The sequence below is a fragment of the Chamaea fasciata genome, unplaced genomic scaffold, assembly GCF_029207755.1.
Source record: "Chamaea fasciata isolate MVZ Bird 193981 ecotype frontalis unplaced genomic scaffold, bChaFas1.0.hap1 SCAF_7, whole genome shotgun sequence".
NCBI classification, from domain to species: Eukaryota; Metazoa; Chordata; class Aves; order Passeriformes; family Sylviidae; genus Chamaea; species Chamaea fasciata.
Window position 1 is genome coordinate 49,187,708 of NW_027094092.1, and position 27,605 is coordinate 49,215,312.

The window sequence follows — 27,605 nt, forward strand, 5'->3', positions numbered from 1 at the left end:
CTTTCCTTTCTCTTTCTGCCAGGAGAGGAGTGGAACGCTGGATCTACTTGAAAGTAAGTAACCCTCCAGCTAATTTTGTCTATCCGCTGCTAAACCTGAACAGAAATAATAAATTGAATTCCTTTTTGAAAAGATATATCTATAAAAAAATAATAATGCCTTTATTCTTACATTCTCACTAATCTCTCATTGTGGAGCTGTTTCCTTTGGATTGGTGAGGGTAGATCTGCAGTAGCAAATATGCAGTCCCTGACTCACATCTAACAATGCTTGGTGATGGCCACAGCAAAAAAATATACAGCAGAGAGCACCACATTTAGAAGACAATATAGTGCTGGAAATATCTGGGTGTGGTGTAATAACTGGTTTCCTCTGTCACTGAGAGAGCTGATCCTCAGTAATTTGTCAGCTTTGGGCTTTTGTGGTCAAATGTGGAAGGAGGCAGAATTTGAAATTCATCTCTTATCCAGACCAGGTATCACCTGATAAATCTCTTTGGAGACTGACAACAGTTTTTGCCTTTATTATTCGGATATGTGAGATGGTTTATGTGTGGCAGTGAGTTGTGTCACTGATTGCTTGTTTTGCTTCTTCATGGCAAAGCCCTCCTAAAAGCAATTTTGAAATTTGTCGTCCATATCTGGTGAAAGCACTGCCCAAGATTTTCTCTGAATCCAACCAGAATACTTTTCTTTAAGTGCATGGAAACTATTCTGTTTTGGGGGTGAATTCCAGTTGTTTATATTGAGACCCTGACCTTTCAGAGGTAGTAGTGCCCAAAATATTTTTTGTAGCCAGTAAGGGCTGCAGGTAACCATTATCTCTGAAAATCAAGTTTATGTTCCTCTAAAAGTGTATCTTTTGCCTGCTAGGAAGATAATGATATTTTTTGCTGTCAAGCACACTGCTGAATTTTCTTTAAATGTTAGGGGTAGGAGCAAAATTGCAAGAGAGACCCTAACAAGGAATGAGTAATTCAGAAGTAAAATTGCATGCTGCAAACCAGTAACTTGAGCTGAACCACAGAACTTGTGCTTGAACTTGACATTCTGTGATTAACTAAGGGTACTGTGTCCAAGGTAATGAGGAACTGGAGGAGTGAGAAAAAATGTATGTAAATGTGCATGGGTTTTTGCTGCGTTCTTCAGGTTTTTTTCATAATGTCTGTTATAAGCTCTTTCCGGATGTGGTTGTCTTCTTACCCCACTGCATAATACCTGCTATAGTAGAATGTGAGAAATTGAGTGCCTGTGATAAAAAGAATTTCCTTTTATTAGTTATTTTGTTTATTTCATGCCAAAATGCTTCTTCCTTCTGCCTTTCAAGGGAGTATTTTGACTATTCAACAAGTATTTTAGCTTTATTAGACTAATTATTTAGCCTTATTAGATTATTAGCCCTAATGAAATTCATGTTGCCCTGAAGAGCACAGAAAATGAGGGGAGATATGGGAGACCTGGGGCACTGGCAGGCACTGGAGTAGGCCAGGGCACAACATTGTGCTTGTAGCTGAGGAAATGGAATGGCTGTTCTGGACAGGCTGTCTTGCCCAAGGTTGATGATTCAAGGTGCGGGCATTTCTTACAAGCGTGGCTGCCCTGCTGCTTCCTCTTCATCACATCTGCCTGGTAAAAGCAAGACAGAGCCATCTGCCTTGGGTCTTTCCTTCATCTATCTCTTTCAATCCTATGTATCTGATTTCTTCCCCATGTCAGCACAGACAATGCCATTTGCTGCACTGTTCTAATCAATCACTCTTGCAATGTTCAAAGCCCGGGGACCAGAAGTCTGACTCCTGCACAGGTTCTAGGGGACCCACTAGATCACTGTGGGTCACCTGAGTTTCACATCTTGGCAGGGGCTGTAATATTGCATGGAGCTTTTAAGGAGACACAAATAGTGCATGAGAGTTTCCTCTCTGTTCTCCCCTAAACTGTCTCCTTTTATTTTTTTTTCCACAGTAGCATGTCCTCAGATCATTATAGAGTCTACAGATGTTGTTCTCTCCCTTCCAACCATTTTCACTCTACTTCTCTTCTACAAAAACATCTGACGACTCATCAGAGAAGCCTACACTTACTGTGTTTCCACATTATCATTTTGCCTTTGACAATCCTATTAGTTTTTCTGAAAGACCATCAAACTGGGAATGAAATGTACCAAGGAAGCAATTTCTTCTAGAAAACTGTTTTATTCAATTGTATGATGTTCAGCCACCAGAGTATTCCTTTACTTCATAAGCATGATAGTTTTCTGTGTATATGGCTCATCTAGGTATGGCTTCTCAGGAGTGCTTGAGTTTCTTAATATATTAATAGTCCCCAAGGGAGAGCCCCTAGTTATCTCTTGAAGTCTCAAGTATCTAGATTGAAAGATGGACAAAGAATTTTGTAAGTCAGGTCACATTCCACTGGGAGTGTTTTTTTCCCTGAGGAAACCTGCCTGAATGCATGGATAGTCCATACAAGTCAGCAGCAAGCAATGGAGTGTTCAACTAAAAATTACAAGTTATATTTCTAACTGCAAGACTTCTTCAGACAAATGCCAGGGGATATTATGTGACCAACAGCTGATCATTCTAGTAGAACACCAGTCAAACAGGGGTCCAAACCTCTGGTGGCAAAGGGAATGGCATAATTTTCTGTCTTAGGAATGTCGGCCTGTTCAAAAAGTAGAACTTTATCTGGAGCAGCATTTGTTAAATAAACGTCCATAATTTTAAAAAAACGAATGTCTACTTAGAGATTTCCATTCTTTTGTTTCCCTTGTTGCAATCTGAAGATGATATCTTTGTCTGAACTGGTAAATTTCAAACCCTGCCCCAGTAGCTGCATTCCAATAATGGGCAAGAGCACACCTGCTCTTGTATCACAAGCAGTGACACGTTTCTAGTGTATAATATGCTGGCGAGTTATTTAAGCCATCAGCCCACAAAAGACTATCAAACTTGCATACCTACACACCTTATAAGAGAATTTGTGAGCACTGCCAGGTAACTATGCTTGAACAAGCTATGGTGCAGCTGTGGTCTGTTCTTCCCCTTTCCTGGTGACATCCCAATGTCTGAAGGAGACATTTGTCAAGAGAAAGGGTGGGAAAATCTGATGGGTGGATGGGAAAGAGGAATTTTAGCAAAGCTGCTCCAGAGACACTTGTCTTCAGGAAATCATAAGTCGCAGTTCCATGTACACTTGATAATCATCACTTCTGCCTTTGATACCATAGTATATTATGCAATTTGCTGTCATTTATTGTCCTAGGATGCTTTAGAAAGCTTTTTCATTCTGTCATAAATTCTTCCAGGTCTTATTCCAGGATCTGGATTTCTTGCTTTGTGTTTCTCTGAAGGAATCAATCAAACATACATGATGACTGCTGATTTTTTGCATTAAATTTTAGTGGTAGGTTAATCCTGATAATTAATGAAGCACTATCAAATGTAGTAAGGGAAACTTTTATAAAAGTCCAACGACAATGTTGTAAAAGTTAGAAAAGAAGGTTGGAAAGAATTAGTGTCTCTCTGAATGGAGCACTTCCTTCATTTTTGAAAGCCTGGGGTGTTTTTTTGTCTTTGCGGAGCATCAGCCCAGTCTAAACACTGAAACAAGGTGGGTGAATAAAACTTCAACACATCTTTGATCATTCAGACTCTGCAGAAATTCAGGGCAAGTCATTGCTGCCTAGTTCTGTTTTCAGAACAAAGGTTTTTAGAGCAGTGAAGTTCAGCAATTACTATTTTTGAAATTTTAACGGATCACTAAGATATATGAATCTTTTTTTGCTTCCTCCTCATCAAAGTATTTGATTACCATTTGATGGTTGGAGGACATCACAGTCAGAAACCCTTTAGCTCTCACTGCTGCATCCTTTGCAAAGCAGCAGCTGAGTTCAAGACCTGCCCCAGAATTCATACCCGGTTTCTACCTCCTCTTGAGAGGCTGAGTGGTGTTAAGAGTTGTACATAGCTTACAGAGGGCATACACGTAAGTGATACCAAATGGAATTGAACTATTTCTGAAACGTTGAGGAGCACCTCTGATGCAGAGCATGGTTCTTTTAAAAATTAGGGCATGCTATTCCTCTACAGTTCTTTGCTGTGCCAAAAGAGAACTAGTCAGTGGATTATTTATATAAAACTTGTATTAAGTTTTTCTTCCTACTAATGATGAGGATAGCATGTGTAGTAATTTAGTGTTACTTTCAGGTAAGAAAGGTTAAGATTCAGTCCATTCTCTGTTAGACTTTTTTGTTTTTATCAATGATCCTGACATTATATTGATGAGATAAAAATATGCAAGGGAAGAATCTTGGGAAGAAGCTCAAATTCAGAAAAAGAACTTTTTTCCCCCCCTTAAGCTATTTTGTCCTTCTTACCCTGCAAAACATAGGCAAGCACTAGAAGAGAAAAATTAATCAACAGCAAACCAAATTACATAAAGAGAGACCATGAGAAAATCAGTTATTTTTCACCTATCCTTTTTAGAAGGGTAATTGAAAGAGGCAGAAGTCAACTAAATTTAGCACACTAAAACAATGTACAGTACTGTGAGTACTCCAACCTAATGGATCAAATATAGTTCTTTAAATCCTTCCCATTGCAAATCCAAGGGGAGAGAATTAAAGAGGCTTTATTTTCAGAGTGGTTAGTCAGTTAACTGTAAAATAATTTCCAAAGATAAAAAGATGTCCTTAATGCTTTATACTGTGTGGATTCAGGTTGGAATATTTTTGTTCTGCAAAGTTTCCATCACCAGAATCTCTTTCCTTCCTTGTTCAGGCATTTAAAATCCACATTCAGACCTGTCAAGTCTTATACTCAGAGAATGAGACTCATTTGATTCATTCCCGTCTCACATGTTTCTATAGATGGGCTTGATATCAATCAGAGAATAGATTCACATTTCAACCAAGCCAATCCAGTGGGCACCTGGGGTCAGTAGCACAGTCCCATTTTCTTTTGCTGCTCCCTGGTTATGTGTTCCCCCCCACCTTTGCAGTGGTAATATTGTTGCTCATTGCAGTGAACTACCTAAACCTGCTGGGTGTAAAACCCTTTGTTAAAATAGGGCTTGGGACTTTTCTTTGTTTATTTTCTGAAGTAAAGTTTAAAGCCCCTTTTTAACTAAAAAATATTTCTATTTCCCTGGCTCGTAATACTTTAATATTATCCATTTCTGGGCTGGATGTAAATCATTCAGGTAGCCAAAAGTGGTTGTTGAGCAGCCCTAAATACCTGTATTGTCCCAAGAGTTCCACATGCCTTTCTGAGAAATTCCCTTCTACCTTTGCACAGTGGAGAATTAGCCAGGTATCTGATCAAGCTGCAACATTATGCCTCATCACTGATATTTTCTTATTGAGAATAAGATATATATATTCTTATTGAGTATATATTCGTGCATTAAGTCCCATTAAGTAACACACTAAGTCACATGTGAAAGTCAGTTTTGAAAAATAAATTTTTGGAGGCCAAAAGAAGAAATTAAAAACCTACAATTACTTTCATTTTCCAACATTACTTCTAGTAGTGGAGCCTCAGGCATCACCAGGCATTGTCACTCAGTCTGGTGCCTGTGTCACATTTTAATGTCTCCTTGTCACCAATCTAGCAGGTCACAGGGTTAATTCTAGAATGTCCATTTCAAGCTATTAACTTTGTAATCAGAATAAGTGTTGGTTTGGAATGTGATGAAGTGGTTTAGAGTAATTTCCAGGGCTGTCAAGATGCACATGCTAGCACTGTGACTGCAAGAGACATGCAGTGGAAGCTGAATGATTGGCAGGGACAAGTTGAAACCAGTTGCTGCTAGGCTATCCTGTATGGGTTGTTGCATTATCATAAAGCCATGCATATACAATAGGTGGATTTGATTTTTCACAAAATGGATTACCAGTAAGTCTATGACATTATATTTCATTCTAACATGGAGTGGAAACAAAACACACATCCTTCCTCGCAAAAGCAATGGCCCCCAGAAAGTCTCTTTGTGTTAGAAGGATAATGAGAGCCTTCAAAATTTTAGGCACTCACCTGAAATGTGCATGTCTGAAGCTTTGTGTGGCGTAATTATAAAGGGAAGGCATTCTTCCCAGTATATTACCTGTTTGAGAGAAAGAGAAATTACAAAGAACGTGGAGTGTAAAATGAGTCTTGATGTTTTAAATAGTATTGACTAGGGCCTCTAAAGAATTCCGTGGGCTGCTTGATAAAGCAGAAAGAGACAATAGAGAATTTTCTACATGCTGGCTTTTGCAGAAACATGTTCTATATTTGCTTGTTTCATTGAGTGCAGCAAGAGAGTATGCAAAACATTTGGGATCAATAATGTTTTTGTACATGTTTTTTCCAAAGATGCTAGGTTATTCTACAAGAAGTGAGCATCAGTAGGAGAAGCTCCTATCTAGGAACTAGGTACCCTCTTCCTTTTAAAGGGAAACAGGGACCAGACACACAGTTCAGCTTGCTCAGCATCCCATGCTAAGTCAGATACTAAATTGCATATAAAATTCCCAGACAGCACATGTCACTTCATCTTCTGGTCTTTCATACAAGCCCTGAAAAGTGTTTGGTCTTGATTAATTGTCAAGCTAAATTATTTAGGTCCAATGTTAGTGTCTGTGGAGGCCTTGTGAAGTAAACCAGCCTCAGTCTATTCAGTCAAATTCAAGGAGCTATCTATCTGCAGTGGAAGCTATACAGGTTCTTCTCTAAACTCCTTTATAAGTCACAAACGAGGAGTAGTATATGATCTGGATTATTTCTCTTGTCCATTTGCTTTTAAATATGAACTAATCATCTGGCCAGTCCTGGGCTGGGAATTACATTAATCACCTTAAGATGGCAAATGTGTGTGCTGCACCAACCAAGCATTCGTGTAGCTGCCAATTCCCAAAGCCCTTTGGCAGTTAAAATATAATTACCTGTGTGGACATGAGATGGTTGACTGAATAGGTTATATCATCAACATAATTATAATGCTGGTACTCTGTAGGTGTTATGGGGGGCAGAAGTTAGCACATTTCTGCTGTTTTATCTGAGGGAAACTTCCTAATGCTTCCAGCAGGGAAATCAACATGCTACTGGGTTCAGTGCCTGTCTCTGTTGCTGAGACTGGATTAGTTTTCAAGCCTTTCTCACCTCTCTAAGAAATGGTTAAACTCATAGACTGCTTCTGAGAAGGCTTCATGAGTTTCTTTGCATTTTATAAGCAAAGAATCCTATGCAAGAGCAAATTCTGATTGCTTAATTATTTGCAACATCTTGTGTCAACTCTCCCACTACTTTCCTGAAACCTTCCACTTCATACAAGTGTTCACCCTAAACAGGCACAACTTTCTTTGCATTTTAAGGATCTGATCCTTTCAAAATGGTAGATACTATTTTTATAGGAAGCTTCTAGTACATCATTAGTAAAAGAACAGGTATATTTACCTTTTGAAATAATTATTTACAATTTCTCATTTTTCTAGTAAATTCATGATTGCAATCAGGTCATCAGTTTGTAAGAAGAATTCTAAATATATATTCATAGAGGGCATTTTTTTAGAAAGGGAAATAACAATGCATAACCTAATGTATTAGAACAGTAGAAGTCTTCCACTGTTTTTAAAAGTTTGGGTTAAATGTAAGGTGTTTTGTAATGCTAGTAAAAATAGCTGTGCTTTATTTTCTGGGGATAATGAGGAGAGACAGAAGTGGCCTCCATCTTCTGAAATTTAGAAGGGAAAATAAGTTTGTCAGGAGAGGGTTTGAAACAGGTGCTCAGGTAATCAAAGGAATGCACACAGAGTCCAGCATTCCTAGTTCCATTATTGTCGAACCTCTCCAAAATGACATTCCATGTTTTTTTTGTATTGATTGTAATTAGGTCATTACAGAAATGTGTTCTGTCTTCCTCTTCTCAGTGCTTGCTACAGCAGCCCAGAGGGAAGTTGACACTTCACATTACCTTGTTTTTCAAGGATGCAAAATCTCCACTGCTTGTTGGGTTACCTGCTGGAAGCCAGCTGTGGCCTACCATCAAAAGTTATGTATCAGGTTTCAAGAGCATGTTACAGTGGGGTGGTAAAAACAGTAGAGCCACATATTACTGTGTGTGGTAGCCCGTAGAAAGGGGCAATAATGTAAAGTGAGAATATTTTTTTCAGAAATAGACTTCTAGGATCCAGCTGCCAGGTACTCACAGACTAGGATGTATCCCTGTCTGTGGTTTTGCCCAAGGACAGAGCAAAAGTGGGAGCAGGAGATCTCATGAGGAGAAGCCCAGGGAAGTTTGGGGGTAGGATGTGGGATGAAAGACTGAAACTAAGGATAAATTCTGCATCCAAAGGTAGCAGTGGACTTTCTGATACTCCATTCTCTGACTTCTCAGTGGGGTTTGCCACAATTCATGCACATCAAGGCCTGAGTTAAGTCATGCAAGGGGCCATCCTGCCTGGCAGAGAAAGACCATGGCCATGGCACACCAAGCATGCTGGGAGTTGCAGGGTAGGCCAAGCCTGCAGCTCAGTTTTGTCATCATGTGCAAGGCAGTGTGGGCTGCAGGAAGGCCAGGGGGTTGTGAGACCTGGGGTGGCACTGAGGGATGACAGCCTGTGTGTCCAGTCAGCTGTGGGGCTCTGAAAGTCCCTAGGAGGAGTGCACTTCCTGGGATCTGGAGATTTGAATGATTACAGTGCACGTCAGTCAGGAATTTGTGGCTGGAGGAAAATTTTGTTATTAATACACAGAAGAAATCCTCTTTATGTGGGATACAGCTTCTACTTACCTCCACCTGTCCATAAAGACACTTGAAACTTTCCAGCTCATGCTCCATAAACACACACTAGACCTACACCACAGCTCTGGCTGACAGACTGCCAAAGCTTTTAAAGCTTTATAAAGTTATAAACATATATAAACTATATATGTACACTGGAAACAATCCAGATTCAAGAAGCATCTGAGAAGCACGTGGTAAACACAAAGTCAGTAACTTTTATATAACATGGAAGCTACTGGTTTGCTTCAGAACTGCAGAGCTCTGACCACAGTGGATTTGGAAAGCTGGCTGGTGTGGCTGAAGGCAGACCTATTCCTGTGCTGCAGAAGTGATTTCCCTGGGATTTGTAGTATTCCCCTTTAGCTAAAAGTTTCTCTTTGCCTCTGACTGCCTTATGGAGACAACTACACTAAGTACACAAAATAAGCAGTTGTCATCCGGGGTACAACAGGATCTGAGCAGAGTCAGTGGATTGTCATTTTCTCCTGCCATGCTAAATCTCTTCAATTTACAATTTCTTTCTCCTTATACTTTCATGTTCTGTAGCTGTTTGTAAACCTGTGAGCTGTACCCAGTTCAAGCTGCCTTCTCCATAAAGAGCAGTCATGAAAATGTAGCTGTGGGCTTTTGTCCACATAAACACATTTCAGCCTTGGGTGCCTCTGTTGTTGTCGAACTAGTTGCTGGCCTTTGAGCTTTCTGTGCCCCATTTCAGACAAGTGGTGTGTTTATTAAAAAAAAAAAAAAATCTTTGCACATATTCAGGTTTTACAGCCAGGACTTGCAGCCACTTACAACCACAGTCGTTTTCAGCTGCTCTGTGGCAACAAAGATGTAAGTAGGTAAAAAAGGAGCTGGAAACTGTTTCCAAAAGAAAACCATCCTTAGTGGAAGGGACGTCTCACTGTTCCGTCAGAAGGAAGGCTCAGTGCTGGGTTTGCTCAAGGCCTGGGGTTGGGCTGCAGTTCCCCTGGATGTCACCAAAGGAGCCTCTCACAGCCATGATGTCATTATTTGAAGGTTTGTTTTTAAAAGAATATTCCTGCTCCTGGTTAGACTTCTCAGCTTCTTGCTTCTCTGTTGCGTTACCTCTGAAAGAGTTAACACGAGAGTGAGCTGCAAAGCCAGGAGACTGATGAGAAAAAGGGACCTGAAGGCTGGGAAGGGCTGTGGACCATTATGAGGGGCTGGGCTGAGTATGGGTACTGCCAGCTGGATCAGTCATCTGGAAATAGAGTTTCAGAGGCCCCGAGCCTGAAAGAGAAACCGGTGGCTCATCACCCTCGCCCTGCTGTCGCCCTTTCGGTGGGGTCGGGGCCGCTGAAGCATTTGAGGGGTGTGGGTTCAGCAGTGAGCGGGCTGAGCAAGTGCCATGGGAGGGCAGCATTGCTCAGACACACAGCCCCGCGCCTTTCAGCCTTGTCCTGCACACATCCATGGAAGGGCTTGTCCTCTGAGAACCCCTGCGCACTCCCGGTCCATGGGACGTGCTGCCCCGGCGGTCAGCCCGGGACTTTGCAGAGAGCCAGGCTCATGGGGGACCGCTGAGCCAACTGTCAGCCTTAGCTGCTCACCTGTCCCCGGCAAACTCGGCTGCTCTTGAGCTAGTTTGGTGAGTTTTTTTCCTTTTGTCTTCCAGTGTCTTCAAAAGATAATTACGTGGAGCTGGGGCCATTTGCTCAAGTTACTTTTAATTCCCATGGTGGTTGTAATGAAGTGTGTACTGCACATCCATTTTACTAAAGTAGTGTATAAGGACACACTTGACTTGCTTTTCCTCTGCAGTTGAGAAAGGACAGATCATTAAGAAAACAGAACCACTACGTTATTGGAGCCTTCAAACACATCCCCTGCCTGACTCCTTTGGAAGAGATGCACAGAGTCTGAGACATACGGAGGCTTTGGTAAAGGGCTTTAAAATGCTTCCTCCCCCCCAGGCTGGTGCTGCTCCCAGCATTACTGCAGGTTTTATCTCAAAGTAGGTAGGCTTGCTAGTGAACAGGAGTAGTGTCCATTAGAGGAAACAAGGGAGAAACGCCCTGCACCAGTGAACAAAACCATTTCTGAAGATTTCCACTTTGTAGTAATGCTGGCAGGTGCTCTTCCCACACGGCTCAGTTGAGGCTTGGAGATTTGTGTGTTTAAGTGCTGGCTGGTCTGACTCATGCTGAGTGCCCAAGGTGGTGTCAGAGAACAGATATTTCCACATTCAAATCCTCCTTTCCCGGTTCTTGACTTCACAGAAGTTGCAGCACATACACAAATGCATGTTCATTTATTATTTCCTGAAAAATTGTCTCCTTGGGGCTGCTCTCGGTAGAAGTGCTATCCTATAGTCTCTCACAGAGGAACTGATGACAGGGATTTAAATCAAGCCCTTCCTGTATGTCAAAATAGTACATAACTCCCCAGCCAGAGTGCATTTTGAAGCTGAGATTACATTGGATCTTTCAAGCTAGATATATTTTATATAAAGTAATTGCACAGTCTTGTGTTTAAGAAATGCACTCAAGTTTCTGTCTTTGATCTAAGAAATGCTTATTTCCCAAAGTGGAATAGTGTCAATAGGAAATATTCATAATTCAAATATTGCTTCAGGGCTGGGGTGCTGTCCTGGGAGACTGAAAATAGGGCTGTTCTGTTCCAAGTGATCTCCCTAAACACTGAAATTTGTGAATAAAAGTCAGAGGTAAAAAAAGGCAAAGTTGACATCAGCAGCTTTTTCTCTTGCATTTTCTCTTAAAAAAATAGAAGTTACACAAATAATTCTTTTCAATCCAAATGGAACCAAGGGTTTTGTCTTTGTCACAGAAAACACAAAAATATTTTTGGGCTGGATCAATTTTATTTTCTTCTTTTATTTTAGTAAATAATATTCTTAAATATCCTTGTAGGGGTCTATGCGAGATTCACTGAGCAGAAACCTGTTCATGCTTTTACAGTGCTTTGTTCACTGGACTTGGCATTGTCTGTCAAAGCTTTGATTAACATGACAAGATTATGATGAATTTTTGTCCATGGTGAATAATCCAACATCCTTTGCTAGTATAAAAGGGGATTATATTGTTTTTTCGTATCTACAGAGAGACACAGACACGAAGAAAGGATAGAGTAAAATTCCTAATACTTGTTAATAATTTGCCTTTGTATTACCCTGCCATCCTTCATTTCCTCCACGAAGTTTCCTAATGTCAGGATAAACTGAAATGAAAGTATTAGTTTAGAGGTAACTGAGACTGAAGCTCTTGTTTCAGGATTAGGGACGTCACTTTAACATGATGGTGTCTCACTATGGTTTTTTTCACTGTTCTGAAATTCAAGGGAACTTTGTGTTCCGCCTATGTAAAGGACCAATGTAAACTCTGAATGACCACTAAAAATTGCTATTTATTATTTTATAGCTGAATATTGGTAGCTACTTCAGAGTTGTGAAAAGAGAAGACATCCTTAGCTGTCTGTGCAGAGCATTTACAGACTAAGGGGTCAGCAAGCACTGGTATGATACTTATAATCATGCAGTGCTCTGCTATATTTTCATAGTAAGGAAAATATATTATCCTGTAGGAACTACTGTGTTCAGTTCTTTGCCCTATGTTAAGCTGATAGTAGCTCAGATTTTAGGGGTCCTTCATCCCTTAAAAAAGGTTAGCTAAATCTACCACTCTGAGTTGAACGATGCCATTTTTGCATTAAAGCATTGGACTGTTTCACAAAAAACCCCAAACAACACCTTTTGAACTCTAGATTATAATAAAGAGATAATATAGAAAAGAGAAAAACAGTAATTTTGCAGTGAGAGTAAAACATATTCTTTGTACTCCCCAAGGCAGGTTTTCCTCTGGTGAGGCCTCAGGAGGAATAATAGGCAGAAAATGAATCCTGTGATTTTTAGGCTTGTGGTTTGCTGTTTTGCAATGTGACACATAAATTGGTGGACAAAAATGTTTATTTTCTATTAGGTGTTTCTAATGAAGCATCCATACTTCTTTGAGAACTCAAAGTGAACTCCAGTCCTGCATTGTTACGTACAAGAGTCAGTGCTGATTTCTTCTCTGCATTCCTCTATGGCAGCCTTAAGTGCCTTTATTTTGCAATGATGCAAGATTGGTATCAGTCTATTTTCTTTCCTTTCTCACTGTATCTCAACTTGAATTGAGCTTTTGGTGGGCTCACCCCATGCTTCCCTTAGTATCACATTTAAGGCGTCCAGATGGGGTGACAGAATGGAATAAGACACCAGCCCTCCATCTGTTAAAAAAAAAGAAGAAAGAAAAAAAAAGAAATTAAATACAAGGTTTTATTGTTCTTTAAGTAAGAACAGATACAGTCTGTATGTCAAGGCCAAACTCTATGCTATTAAATCTATCCTTTGAAGTCTTCCATTGGGCTGACCAAGGACAGATGGTGAACTGTTATCAGTTGATATGGGATGAGGTCAAGTCGAAGTTCAAGACTGAGGGTAACAGTGAGAGTCTCAGTTCAGTTGTGAAATGTATTAGTTTATTTAACAAATACCACATAGTCAGCATCTCTGCTACCGTTCTGCTAGTTTAAAAATTGGGAGATTTATTTACCCAGGGATCTCCACACTCTTCAGAAGTTTAATATGGCAAGTGTATCTGTTGTAACTTAGTAGATGAATAGCAATAAAATCTTTATTCTTTTGGAGGAGAAAATAGTTCAGATTTAAGATGTACCAGCCTAAAATATACTGCAATTCTTTTTATTTTTTTTCATTTTATCTTTACCTGGCTCATATATTTGCATAATTTGCCTTTGTGTTTCTGTTTTCTTTGCATATGCACCAACCCCAAAATATTCTTATTGGAGAAACTGATTACTAGTATCAGATGTAGGGAAGCTTGTAGCAGCATTTCATTTCTTGCACTTTATTTTCACACTCAAATAATGGATGAAGACTATTGACCGTGAAGCTGAAATGCTGCATACATGTCAGGCTGTCTGTTCTTCAAATTTGGCAGAGGAAATGAACTTGCTTTAAAAACAACCTAACCAAACATGTTTAGAAACAGCTTTTGCAGAACTGGCTGATGTTTACCATATGACACGTGCAATGGACATTAGACATAATTTGGAAGCAAGAAAAGCAGTTAAGCGTATGCCAGTGAACGAGCTGAGGCAAAATGAACTTTCAAGATCTGGTAATAAACTTACAGAATAATTCTGTGTCAGCCTCATGGTTTAATAATAGGCATGGTTTATATAAGTTAAGGACTGTTGGGATGGGCCTTTGCTAGCAAAGCTAGAGCTAAAAATGCTCAAAATAACTTCCTAGAGAACAGCTCTTCTTTATAGCTCTATTTTTTTTTCTCCCCATAACTCCTTTAAAAATTCATTGAAAAGGAAATTCTTCTCTATAAGGTGTGTTCAGGCAGAAAAGAGGAGCACTAGTCATGAACCGTGGTAGTGTGAAGTTCTCTACAGTCACAGGAGGAAAGGCGGCTACTGCAGCATTGGAATTATCTTTCAGGTATAAAAATCATGACATTAAAACAATCTAAGGTTTTCCTAATACTGTTCAGTATATTGTGGGTACACATTGACTTCTCCATATGACATTTGTTCTTTTATGTACTTATTACATATGTTAATGTGTCATGTGAATAAGTAAATATTGCCAGAGAAACAGGACTTTTGAAGTTGTGACACTTTGTGCTTCATCACTTGACATTCAACAGCTCTTCTTAATTTTTACAGTTGGGATGATGTGTAGCTGACTGTAGCGTTATACTGTGTTAGTAACACATCCAAACTAAAAAAAGAGACAACCCTAGAACTGTTTCTGGTTCACTCTCAGCTCAAAGAAGTTTCTGTCTGAAGGCTCAGGACTCAATTCCAATTTAAGTAAAATTTTAAGCTTGGCTGGAGGTGCTGGGAAAATCACTTCATACCATTTTTCCTATTCCCTGGACTTGGCCTGGCTGAAACTACTGTTGTAACAAGGCTTCGGGCTTCCTCCTGTCTGTCACAAGGAATGCTGTAGCTCCCTGAGTACTGCTCAACTTCAGCACTCAAATGTGACTGGTCTGCAGACTCCTTTGCTATGCTCCTTTCTCCCCCTGCTGCCTGCTGTTCCATGCTGAGCTAGCAACCCTTGGGCAGAGTGACAGGCATATTCCAGCGGCTGGATGGACAAGGCACACAGCACAGGCCTCCTTCTTCAGAGATCCACAATGTTCTGCAATGTAGCAGTGCATAAATGTTTTAGCTTCAAGCTTCAGCTACAAGACTGGTAAACCTGGAAAAATCATCTATGCAGACTGGACTTTTCCTTACCCATTCTCCCAGGTAGCTGTATCCAATTCAGGGAACAGGGATGGAACAAGTGCAGAAAGTAGCCATTAGAAACTTGTTGAGCATTTCTGTGAGCCTTTTCTCATCTGAGTGTAAGCTTTACATAATTACCATAGACTACAAAAGTGGAAAACTATAACACCAGGTGGAAAGAGTCTCGGATCTACTTTCCAGACACGTTTCAAAGTCACTCAGGAGAAGCAAAACATTTTCATTTCAGAATGTTGGTCTTTTCCACTTTCTTTTTTGATTAGCCTTTTGTAGCACTTACCTAAACTAAGACCCATGTCTGTACTTGCTACGTGAACAGGAAAAAACTTTCCTTATACTTGGCAACATAAAGGAATGTAAATAATCAAAACCAAACTTCATTTGCTCAGGATATTTTGATATCCAAGTGTGTTCAAAATATGATAGTCTATACACGGATAGAGGTTCTACATGCAGGTTCCTGCTGTAATTTCATTTTCCCTTTTTCCCTATGTTTTCCTCTCTGCTCGTTCTTTTGAGAGGGGATTCACACCTTCCTTGGTTTCAAAATTCCCTGGCTACTGCAGCTTTGTTTACTTGAGTCCAGTTAGCTCCCTGAGGCTTTGGTTACTATTAGGTTTTTTGAGGTAAATAGTGAGAAAATTGGACCTCTAAAAGCACTTGGCCTCCCACTTCTAGTGTTAATGTTTCTCTTTGAGGATCCACCAGGTCCTACATTCCTAAAGCTGGAAAGTTCTTAGGAGATCTTACCCTTCACTTCTGAACCCAAGCTGACCAACCCCCAGGTCTGCATATAAACCTATTCAGGCATGTTTCCTATATCCACTTTGCCTACAACATTTTTCTTGGACATGAATGTGTCTTCTCAAGGACCTGGACAATTCCTAGAGCCTGATGTACTTCCTGTGATGCAGAGGAAGATATTGCACCTGTAGGGAGAGAGGTGTGCAGGTCAGAAAGATGTAACACTAACTCTTGTGAGTGTCTTTGGGGCATGTTCCCACAGTCTGTTGTACTCACCGTGGACTGTTCCTTGTGTGTTTGCTCTGGGACAGGCCTCATGCAAACAGTAATGTCAATATATTAAAACAGATTAGAGTTCACGGGTGCATATTGAAAATTAGGCTCGTTGTAATTTTTCTCCATAAATAGCAGCAGCAATTGCATTATTTTGTAAAAGTCTAGGATATAATAAGTATAAATGGCACACTCTAAAAAATAATAAAAAAAAAATCTGTTCTGCAATATCCAGGGGCCATGGCTGTCAGGGGCCAACACAGCCATCAAGAAAGTCTAAAATTAAAACAGACAAGTTGCCAATGCATAAAACTGCCATCATCATGTTCACTTCCCAGTTTGTTTCAATGACCATCCCATCTGTGAAACATATTTCTGTGGGACAGTTAAGGGTTGCAATCATAAACCAGCCCATTCCAGTGAATGCTACAACCCAGGTGTCGCTCTTGTTTGAAAAATGCCTGGGTGGCCCCACTGCCAAGGATATAACCACAGATAATACAATCCAGAAATCCCTTTCCAAAGCAGTGAGTAATTGAAATTTATGTACTTGCATAACTCATTTATTGCTGTGAGAGCAACGAATCCAAGGTTGTCAGCTCCAGCCATGGGGGTTGTTCCCTCATCCAAGAGGCCTGTGACTTTATTGTTTGAATGGGAGAGCTGAGGCTGGTGACTGGCACTGCTGTTTAGAGGCTGAAATGTATAGCTGGGGACATGCTGGATGAGAGGTAAGGGCACAAACTGCTCTCCTTGGCAGGAGGAAGAATACCTCAGCAGGAGTGATTTAAGTGGGTAGGGGTTTGAATCCAAGGCTTGAGGCCAATCTAATAGGCTCTGTTTTCTCAAATGGAAAGTCTCTGATTTGCCTCATTCCTAGCAATGTGGTAGCACCCACAGATTCTCTTCCATTTCAAATCCAAACTTAAAGGCTTTCAAGGTCAGCTCTGGTTTTATGCATTGTTGTGACTGAGATCTGGGAAGCAAGTTTGGGATACTCAGAAGAATATCATGCTGGAAAAATTCTTTACATCTGGAAGATCTGTTTTCCCTCCCTTGCTGCTGTCATGGATTGAACTGATTTCATAAGTACCCTAGAACTTCTAAAGGCATATCTGGTAGCAAAATGGAAAGAGTTTTTCTGGGAAGGGTCTGTGAAGCTCTTAAGTGACTGATGCTAAAAAAATACTAAGTATTACTGTGACTAATTAAATGATTTGACACAAAGGTTTGTTTTAAAAAGCCTTTGCTCTTGTGTGAGGCATCCAAGCAGGGACACAGCCTCAGTGCCTGGACTCTGGGGCTGATTTTGTTTTCTCTCTTCCAAAGCAGTCACCTTTTCTTCCATTTTACTGTCTGTCATGATAATTTTTCCTTTCTTTCAGAGAGATGAAGGAGTTCTGTTTAGAATGAGATTCTCCTAATGTTGCATAGATGGGACAAAAGGTACAACATACTATCATCAACTAGCTTACTTCAGTGGTAAAATCTGAGTGTAACATTTCAGTTTTGTAAATATTGAGACATCTGACATGTATCCACAAAGTTTCTGGTGTCTCTTCATTTTTCAAAACAGAATGAGACAACATAGTCTTTTTAGGGGAGATCGGGATGGGACTGGTTTTCACATTCAGACAAAAATCAGATTTTTTTTTCCTCTTGAGTGGGAGAAAATCACTGACTGCTATTGCTTATGGTGACAAACTTCTCATACATACATTTGCAATCTGAATTGGGGCTATTCTTAGTCCCAAAATCTCTGTGTGCTCTACAGATGGAAGAGAAATTAAATTTCATGGCAGCCTTTTTTTAATCAAGGAAAATGGGGCATGGAAAGGTCAGTCAACCTGCTCTTGACCGTGGGGGGACCATAAGTACTACACACTTCTTGTTATCTGGCATTTTTTTTTTCCTGCACAAACAACTGTCCTCCATCTTGCCCTGAATCCTAGGTCAAACAGATCTATAGTGTGAGGATTGCAATAAACCCCATTACAACATCTTCTCATCTTCCTTCTCTGGTGGTGAGAGATGCTGACCGAGCTGAATATATGACTTCCTATGTCCTTTTAACCACAGGCCTGACCTTCTTCATAAAAGTTTCTATGTTATCATAGTCTTGTCAGGATTTACTGGTTGTGCTTATTATTAATTAAGAGGTACTAAGTTTAAAAAGTCATTAGAAATCAAATCACAAAGGGTAAGTTAAAAACCTTTCTGTGAACTTTGACATGACCCCATATTACATCTAAACCCACACCAACAAAAAGAAGCATTAATAAAATCATTATATATTTGAAGAGCAACACCTAGCCCATGTAAAGTTTATGGCTACAAATGAATATGTGTCAGGGAGCACCATCAAGTCCATTAGGCCAAAGATTTCACTGTTGCTATTCATTTAGAGGGTATGGAACTTGTATGTTTTCATGATAGACAGTAACATAAAAAATTTAAAAGAGGGATAAAAGGCCCTTTCTCCTTTTTCAACCTGGCCTTATAAACCATATACACTTCTAGGAAAGTATGAATAAAAATAAAACTTGCTGCCATGATTTACTCATTCATAATTTTTTTTTTTTCTCTTAATCACTGGAAATCTATTCCAGTGCATGTAAAGCCTTAATGAGACCTGCAACATTATGAGTGCTGGGAGCAATCGCCCTTCAGCCTCATGCCTGCAAATGCTCTCAAGGCATGCATATATCTCATTATGGCCGAACGCCCTGTCATGTGTTATTCCTTACTTAGTGACAATTTGTCATTGTCACCCTTGACATGTCACTCTGCTGCAGAAGGATTTGACTTCAGCGTAAAATGTGACAATCAGATGAGAGGATTTTGTAATCTAAACTGAAATATGGGGCTGAGAGAGACTAATTTTATTCAAAAACAATCCTAATATAACATAAATGGGAAGAAATGTTTGCATTTAAGGATTTTTGTTAAGGTTTCCTTCCTTTGCCTTTTCCCAGCCCCTGCTTCCCTACTTCAATTATACCTTAGAATAATGCTTTTATTTTTGAAGGATAGAGCCTTATGTTTTAATACCATGCATTTTCAATTAAGTGCACTAAGATCTGCGGATATAACTATTACTTAAACTATAAGTAATGGTTACATGTAAAAATTAGGGAAACATATTGTGCTTTAGATAAATTACATTCAGATTACTTCTTATTATAAATGGGGTAGAAAATGGATTTTTAGCTCTGGCTGGCCAAAGAGCCAGCATTTGTATCTACTTCATTTGTTTAAATATATTTCAAGCCAGATTGAAATCCATATTGCCTGACATTAATTGAGTACTGAAACATCAGTGTACTCAAGTTTCATAAACCACTGATGAGTGAGTTTCTACAGGCTTGATTTAAAAATATACTGTCCCTTTTATATGAAAATTATATTCCATTTATAGTGTAATTCTTAAAGCACAGCATTAAACGGTATAAATCTTAATAAGACGAATGTAAATATGACATTTGTGCTGTTGAGTTGACATCTTGTTTGCTAAGAAAATTAAATTCTGTACTTGGTATTTATTAACATCTTCTTCTGTATGATATTGTAGGCAAACTGGTTTTCTTTTGAAAAGCAGAATGGAGATGAGAGGGGGTGGGCTCTGAGATGGACTGATGCTGAAGGTCACTTACAGGGTTTTTCTTAGACACCTCATGCTGGACAGGATATTCCCTTCCTGGGCATCTTTTGACAATCAATCCTATCAGGTTGCCCAGTAATTTATTGGCTTTGTGGCACTGACAAGTAGTCAATCATTCCAGTGGTAGCCTATAGAAAGTAAGGTTTGAGCTCATGTTTCCAGAGGTGAAAGTCTAGGGCAATTTAACCCATTTTTCACACTTGTAATTTTCAGAGAAGCAGACATTATTTGAACAAGATTCTGGATTCTGGATTTCACAAAGAAGGTGCAAGGCTATGATTTTTTCTTCAAGTTTCATCAAATTTTTCTGCATAAGATGAATGAATGAATAAGTTACTAACTAACTAACTAAAGACACCCTCATCAAGCAGCTTTTACTGGCTGAACCAAGTGTCCTATGGCCCTCATCAAGCTGCGCTCTCTCTGAGGTAGGGAATGACGGCTTTTAAGTGAACGCATTATGAAGTGCCATCTGCAATGTGCCGTCCTCCTGGATATTTTTATCAGGACTAACATAGCTGTCAGGATGTCATGGAATGAATGTCGGATAATTTGTACACTTGATTTTTTTTTTTCATAAAGCTCTTCCATACTATTATTATAATGATAAAGGCAGCTTTCTGCTTGAAGTGCATTTGCTGCTTTCTCAATGTGCTTAACTGAAGTTTTTTTCTTTAAAATCTTTAACATTACAAATTTTGTTTAATAACACAAACATGGTGAAAGAACACGGTATGCATTGAAAAAAGGCTTCTGTGAGGAGTGTGGATTTTTGATGTAAGTTCTATCATTTATCTCCTTCATTTATTACCTTCAAAACCAGGAGCAACCTGTCCTTATTTGTTAAAACCGTAGAACATGGTAGATCTTTATTTCATATTCCAGAAGAGCTGCATTTTTTATTTGAGTACTGTTTGTTTCGATTCACCATCTGCAAGACATGGGAAATCTTAGCTACCTCACAGAGAAGTTAATGGAAATACACTTAGGTGGCTGCAGGCATTCAGATAAGAGGCGGATGAGCATGAAAGCACCAGGTGAATCTCTAAACCATGACCAGCAGCTTTTGCTTTTTTTGTCACCTCTTTTTTTCATGCTGAGCTGTGTACTCTGGTCCTCTCCCATGGACTAGCTTGACAATTGTTCCATAATTTTTCTGTGCTAAGTCATCTCTTTATGCTCGGTAAAACCATTTTTCTTCTCATGGTTTTCCCCCTGTTGATTCATCAATTTAGTTGGCTTAGTGGGACCTCCTCCTTTTGATAATTGTGAGGTATAACTTCACCAAAATTTTCACCGGAATTACTTTGAAGTCATTACAGTTTTCTGTGTCACAAGACATATCTTCAGGACAATCTGAGCCAAAGTATTAGATCATCATGGTCAAGGAGTGGAGCTTAACTCTCCTGCACCCTTACTCTTAGTCTAGCTCAGAACTGAACATATGGTGCTTAGTTTGGGATGGGTTTGGCTCGAGTGTTTGGTTGTTTGGGTTAGTCAGTTTAGCTCACTCAAATACAGGAACTAGGCCAGAAATGAAAACAACAACAAAAAGTAGGTATTTCTTTGCTGAATTTGTGTTCCACTGGACTTGCTCCAACAGATCAACCTCCTTATTATGTTGGGGCTCCAGAGATGGAGACAGTACTGCAGAAGGGGCCTCAAAAGAGGAGTAGAGGGGGAGAATCAGCTGCCTTGACCTGCTGGTCACGCTTATGTTGCTAGAGCCCAGGATACAATTGACATTCTGGGCTCCAAGCACACATTGCTGGGTCATGTTCAGCCTCTCATCCACCAGCACGCCCAAGTCCTCCTCAGGGCTGCTCTCAGTTCCCTGCTTCCCAGCTTGTATTTGTGCTTGGGGTTGCCCTGACCCAGGTTCAAGACCTTGTACTTGGCCTTGTTGAGCTTCATGGGGTTTGCACAGTCCCAGCTCTCAAAGCCTGTCTAGATCCCTCTGGATGGGATCTCTTCTCTCCATTCGATCAGTGGCACAACACAGCTTGGTGTCATTGGCTGTCTTGGGTTTTGTAACAAAAAAAAAAAAAAAAAAAGTTTATTCTATTCCGTCTATTGAAACCCGGTTAGAGAGTAACTCCTGAAAGGAAAGGGTAACTGCCTTCTCTGACAACAAGCCAGCTGTTAAAAACTGGGTAGAGCAGTGTTGCTTATCAGATGGGTCAGTGTTGGTCAGAAATCTTTGTTCATTGTTCCACTACCCCCACAGGGATATCTTCTGCTAATGGACCATTAAAGCTCACCAATGACATGACGCATTACATCATACTGTTGTAAGATGCTCTACCCAGGGAGAAGGACCCCAACCATCTTCACCTAAATGAAAAAAGCCACAAGTGTCATTCCTGTTTTCCACTGGATTCCTGAAGGAAGACCAAACCCATCTCACCATTACTAGACCCTTTTTCTATGAGACCATCTCTACTCCAACAGAACCAGATCTGGCACTCCAAGAAAGCTTACTCTAGACTGCTTCCAACACCCTGACCAACAAGATGTCGGGTTGTATTTCTGACTCTGTCAAAGTTTTCTAAAATTTCTCGGTTTTTTTTTGTTTGCTTGCTTATTCTTCTGTACTACAATATTTGTATTTTTTTTTATATCCCTAATAAAGAACTTCTATACCTATTCCCAAAATCTTTGCCTGACAGGCTTTTAATTTCAAATTTATAATAATTTAGAAAGGGGGGGAGAGGGACTTACATTCCAGGGGAGACTCCAATCTTCCCTAGCAGATACCTGTCTATCTAAACCAAGACATTGGCAGACTTGCTAAAGGTGCATTTGATCCCACTGTCCATGTCACCAACAAAGATGTTAAACAGCATATCTCCTTGCTGGGTTGATGACTTACAACAGAAAGCTGTAGACATATAGAAAAATGTTAGATGACTTGTAATAGAAGGGGTGACAAAAGAGAAAGAGGGCAGCGTTTGTGGTTTTGGGCTGTTGTTTTTTTTGATTTGGCTTATTTTGAGCAGTGCTCAAACAGCAGTTTAGGAACCAGAACAAAAGTCTTAAGAACCAGAAAAATGTATTCTTAAGATCTTGGAGATGTTGATAACCTTTACCTGGACTTCCCTTCTCACTAGGAGGCACTTTCCTACCATTGGTGATGAGTAACATTCCATTCTGTATGGTCAGCCTACGTCTTTCCTTCTCTACAACAAACTGTACCTTTTGAAGAAGGACCTCAAATTAGCCTTATCATTTGTTATGGCTTTGGGGTGATGAATCAGAACCTGAAGGCTATTGGCTGTAGGGAATTATTTAGTAGAATGAATTTCAGAGTTAATCTATTCATAGAAATGTACTAAATCACAGCCCAGAACTAATGCCATTTCTGCTCCCTCTCACTCCCTCCAATATTTGCTTCCCTTAGCATACTCCTTCAAACTTATACTTCAGTAACAAGAACTAAATTTAGATATTTAAAGAAATCAAAGTCTCTGATCCTCATGTTCTTCTAGTAGCTGGTATTTTTTACATTGGGCTCACACAAAAAACCTGTTGCTCTGAACTTGTATCTCCAGAGACTTAATTCAGTGCCAAGATCACTATCCCTGTCTCTCCCTTGGCAGGGTACTTGGTGATTGTTTTCCTTCTGCTAAAAGCTTTCTTTCTGGAAACAAATTGCATTCTCACAGAATAATTTTCACAGATTTTTTTTGGTTCTGTTTGTTTGGTTTGGTTTTTATTTAAGCTTTCAGGTTTTAAAATTTTTACTTTGATTTTTTGAAAGCTCAGGAGAAGTTTTTCAGCAGAGGGTAGAGAGAAGTCTCAGGTGCTGCTGAATGATGGATCAAGAATGGGCACTCTGTTTGCTTTCATGTCTTTGTTTTGTTCTTTGTGGTTTTTTTTCCCTCTTCCATAACTTTGCAAACATTGCTCTGTTCTGCTTCTTGCAGGAAACCAGATTCCCACTGATTTGGTTTTCCAGTTGAAATAGAGAATCAGTCAGCAAGGAAGGCATCCTAGAACCATACTAGGAGAGCATGCTAGGAGCCTAAATCTCAGAAATTCAGGTAAGCAACAAGGGAAAGCTTTTATTTTCCTGTACTAGGCATGTGCAAATATATATCTGTTGCTGAGCCATTTACTTTGAGCCTGTGCAGACTTTATGTATTTTATCTCTACTTGCTTCAGTAAATTCAGATGATCAGCAGCTAAATACACTTCTTTGTGCTATGTCATCACACCTTTTTGAAACTGAAGTTGGAGCGAGTGTACTAGAAAGTTCAGGAAATATTTTTTTTGAGCAGGTAGAAATAATAACAGCTTGCATAAGCTTCCTTACTTAAAACCTACTTTTACCTTGGGAAGCTGGTTTTTTAACATAGTTGTCTGTGTGGTTTTGTGGTTAAATAATTGGTCTTTTGTAAGATTTGACTTGTCACAGGTGTTCCAGAAAGTAGAATTCACTTTCCTGAGAGAAGAATCATTTCAGCTCTGTCTTTTCACACTGCTGCTGAAATTAGTGAATTTATCATCTTTTTAAAATCCACCCTCCCAATCTCTCAGAAAGAGCTGTTACACAATTCCTGAAGTGGCTTAAACTTCATAGGAACTTGTGGTTACTCTTTAAACCTGCAGCTACTTTGAACTCTGAGATACAATCAAGGTTAATTTCAGTATCCTAATGCCTTGAAACTGATACTCATGGATACAGAAATTGGTTCTCCTGGTCACAACAGAGCACAAAGTCAACTATTAGTGTCACATGCAAGCTGGTCTTTGCATATGGACAGAATTGCATTAGGGGAAAATTAAATGCTATCAGTTCAGACCAGGGGCTTTGCAAAGCAGATAGCCTTTAGAGCTATTGTGGTTTTTAAACGTGAGGTTAATTGAGAACTGCTGTATATTTAATAGGGGGGCCTTTGGGATATGACTACAAGGACTCTTTGTTGTTCAGAAGTACATTAGGCAGAAACTGCTCTTCTGAAATGGTCATAAAATTCCCAGGAGGCACAACCATTAATGGGACACTAAGCTCCAATTAAGGGCATGGCCCAAATGACCAAGGTGAAAAACATGGTCCTTAGCATCTGTCTCAGAGGATCTCTGATCCAGCTGCTTGTTTTCAGCTGCAGAAACAGAATTGCAAAAAACAAAATATTTACTCTGATAAAAACCCCTCATTCTTCTTGTTGTCTAGAATGCAAATAGGAAAAAAGAAAAAAGAAAAAAGAAAAAAAAAAAGAATAAAAAGGAGAAAAACCAGACGGTTTTTCAAATTAAATTCACCAAATTCCCTAAAACAAAACTAGAACTGCATATCACAGTTCTGATCCCTTTTATCTTCATAGGATTTCATAACAGTTGCAGTCCAACCCTCTAAACTTCATCTTGCACATTTTAAATATTAATTTCAGCACCTCCACAAGTTTATATTCAGAAACTGCAAAGAGCTTTCCTGTTTGACTCTGTTTAACTTTTGTTTCTGTTTCAGGGTTTTTTTTTTTTATTTGTTTGTTTGTTTTTATTCTCTGAGTTCCATGAAACACGGCTACCCAGTTTAGTCAGTCTGCTGGTAACTTTAGAAATGAATTAGTGGGTCTTATGGCCTTCATCTGGTCAAAGACTGTGATTCTGCCTCAGATAGACATGGATTTTGTGGAATGTCATAAATACACATTTTCAGAAAACACTGGGTCCTTAGAGTCCAGCTGAAAATGGCTGGCATCTTCTGGAAATTTTAATCTTGATCACTTCAATTACCTTGGCAATTACATTAGTAAGTAAATAATTTGTGTCTCCATGTGAATACCTTCCACTGTTTTATTCTGCTTATATACAATTTTTTCACTGAAATTGCCCAGAGATAACCTAGTCGTGTTCCATCTAGACAGACCATCTGAGTGGGATGTTAATTAATATGACACTATGGAATTCAGTTTAGTGAAGTACCACAAAAAAGGAAATTAATTTCAATCATTGACAAACCTGTCAATTTAGCTGTATTGATTTTTTGATACCTCTACAGCACATGGCAAAGTTCATACATTGTAAAATACATCATTATTATTGGCTCACTCTGTTGGATGTAAGTGGACTGCTATTTTTTTTTCCAATAAATTGACATTCTTTAAGTGTGTAAAATGCAAAATTATGTAAGGGGCTTTTATTACTACTTTTGATATAATACCAATTTACTATCTTTGATGGTGAACTCTCAGTCAGAGAGTTTTTATTTCCCAGTGCCTTGAAGATATTTGGTCTCAAAAAAACCTGAAAACAACAGTTTCCTGGGTTGGCAAAGTTTAGCAGAAAAAGAATCTGATTAATCTGGTCATTAGCAGCTGTTGACCATGAGCTTCCTGGTGGGAACTGATATTCTTCAGAGGCTCTCGGTCCTCCTGAGGCTGGAGTGACTGTGGGCCCTTGGGATAAAGGGTGCTAAAGCAAAGAGTGTGGATCTTTCTCCAGCTGTCTCTCCCAGGGCTGTGGTGTCAAAGCCCTCTCTAAAAGAGGGCAGAATAAAAGAGATCAATTGCAGAATCCTCAGCCTCTACAATGTTTTAGAAGTCAGTGTCCACCACTGTATTTTGCTTTTGTCAGACTTCTGTAATGGAAAATAAAAAAGGCAATTGTTGGTCCACTGACTCTAGCTCTAGCAATAATAAGTTGAAGGTGTTCTGATTAAGTTTATGTTTTGGTCTGTCTCTTCAGAGCACACAGAACTGCAGAAAACCCATATTTGGCTTGTGCCTGTGAGTTTCCTGGTTTTTAAATGCAATACTCTCATATTCCCACCTGAGGTCATTAGCCACAAGGTAGGTTAAAAAAAAGTTTGAAGGATGGATGTAGCTGCATACAAACCCAGGCAATCTGAACTCATATTTATGATGATGCTTCTGAAATTCATCATGTTACTCTGTTAAAACTCAGGTCTACAGAATGTAGTGCTTGTCTAAATTTTCAAATAGAATTTTTATGCTGAGGAGTGCCTCTAACAGAGGAGGGAAAGCATGCATTTCTGATGGAATGCAATTGCTTTGCATTTCAGCCTATGAGACAGATAGTAATATCTGAGGTTTGGTTTTGTTTTGGTGGGTGATTTTTTTTGTTCCTTAGTGTCCCTAAACATTGTTTCAAAGTCAGTAAAAGACACCTGAACTTCTGAGACAGCAGTAATACGTGGGAGAGGAAGGAGAAATAATTAAAAAGGCTAAATCCTAAACACTTGAGGCTGAAAAGATTTTTTCCAGCATTAAGTGTATAGTAATGGAACCAATCTTCTCTATAGGAGAATGTTTTTAGTTATTGTCAAGAGCTATTCGGTGAATTTTAGTCCTTCTGGCAATTGCAATCTTTCTCCACACTACACAATGATTCAAAAAAAAAAAAAAATCAAAATGCACATTTCTGTGGACTTCAATTTCAGAACCTTCTTATTTGGTCAAAATTTAAATTTGTTGACATTTGCCACAGAAATATTAGAGGTTTTCCAATCATAAACTAGTTATTTTTAGCTAAAAATATCAGCAAAGAAAAAAACTGTGACATAATCCCTAAAATAAAATTTGCTTGTCTGAGCTGAAATTATTTAGACCAGTTTTCACAGTAGTAAGTCTGAAGCATGTTAATGGAGTTTTCCTTTTGCCCCTCAAACATTTATTGACTTCAAGGCTGGAATTTCCAAGCTACTCTGTGTGGCCAGCTTCTCTGTGTTCAGTCCACCAGTTCAGGATGGAGTTGAACATTTATTTGTTCTATTTTAACAATTCCTTCAATAAAGAGAGAAACTGAGGCAAGAAAGGGCAGTGATTCGTTCCATCTTCTTGCACATAATGAAAGTAACCTATTACACAGTCACAGTGCTTTTTTTCAGTCACTTA

General features: G+C 39.4%; 1 long non-coding RNA gene across 1 annotated transcript; it reads left to right on the plus strand.

Moving 5' to 3' along the window:
- On the plus strand, positions 1-26,511 carry LOC136291812 (uncharacterized). The gene is made up of 3 exons (XR_010721744.1): positions 1-53; positions 23,673-23,789; positions 26,437-26,511. It is a non-coding gene; the product is annotated as an uncharacterized lncRNA (long non-coding RNA).
- The last annotated feature ends 1,094 nt before the right edge of the window (positions 26,512-27,605 follow it).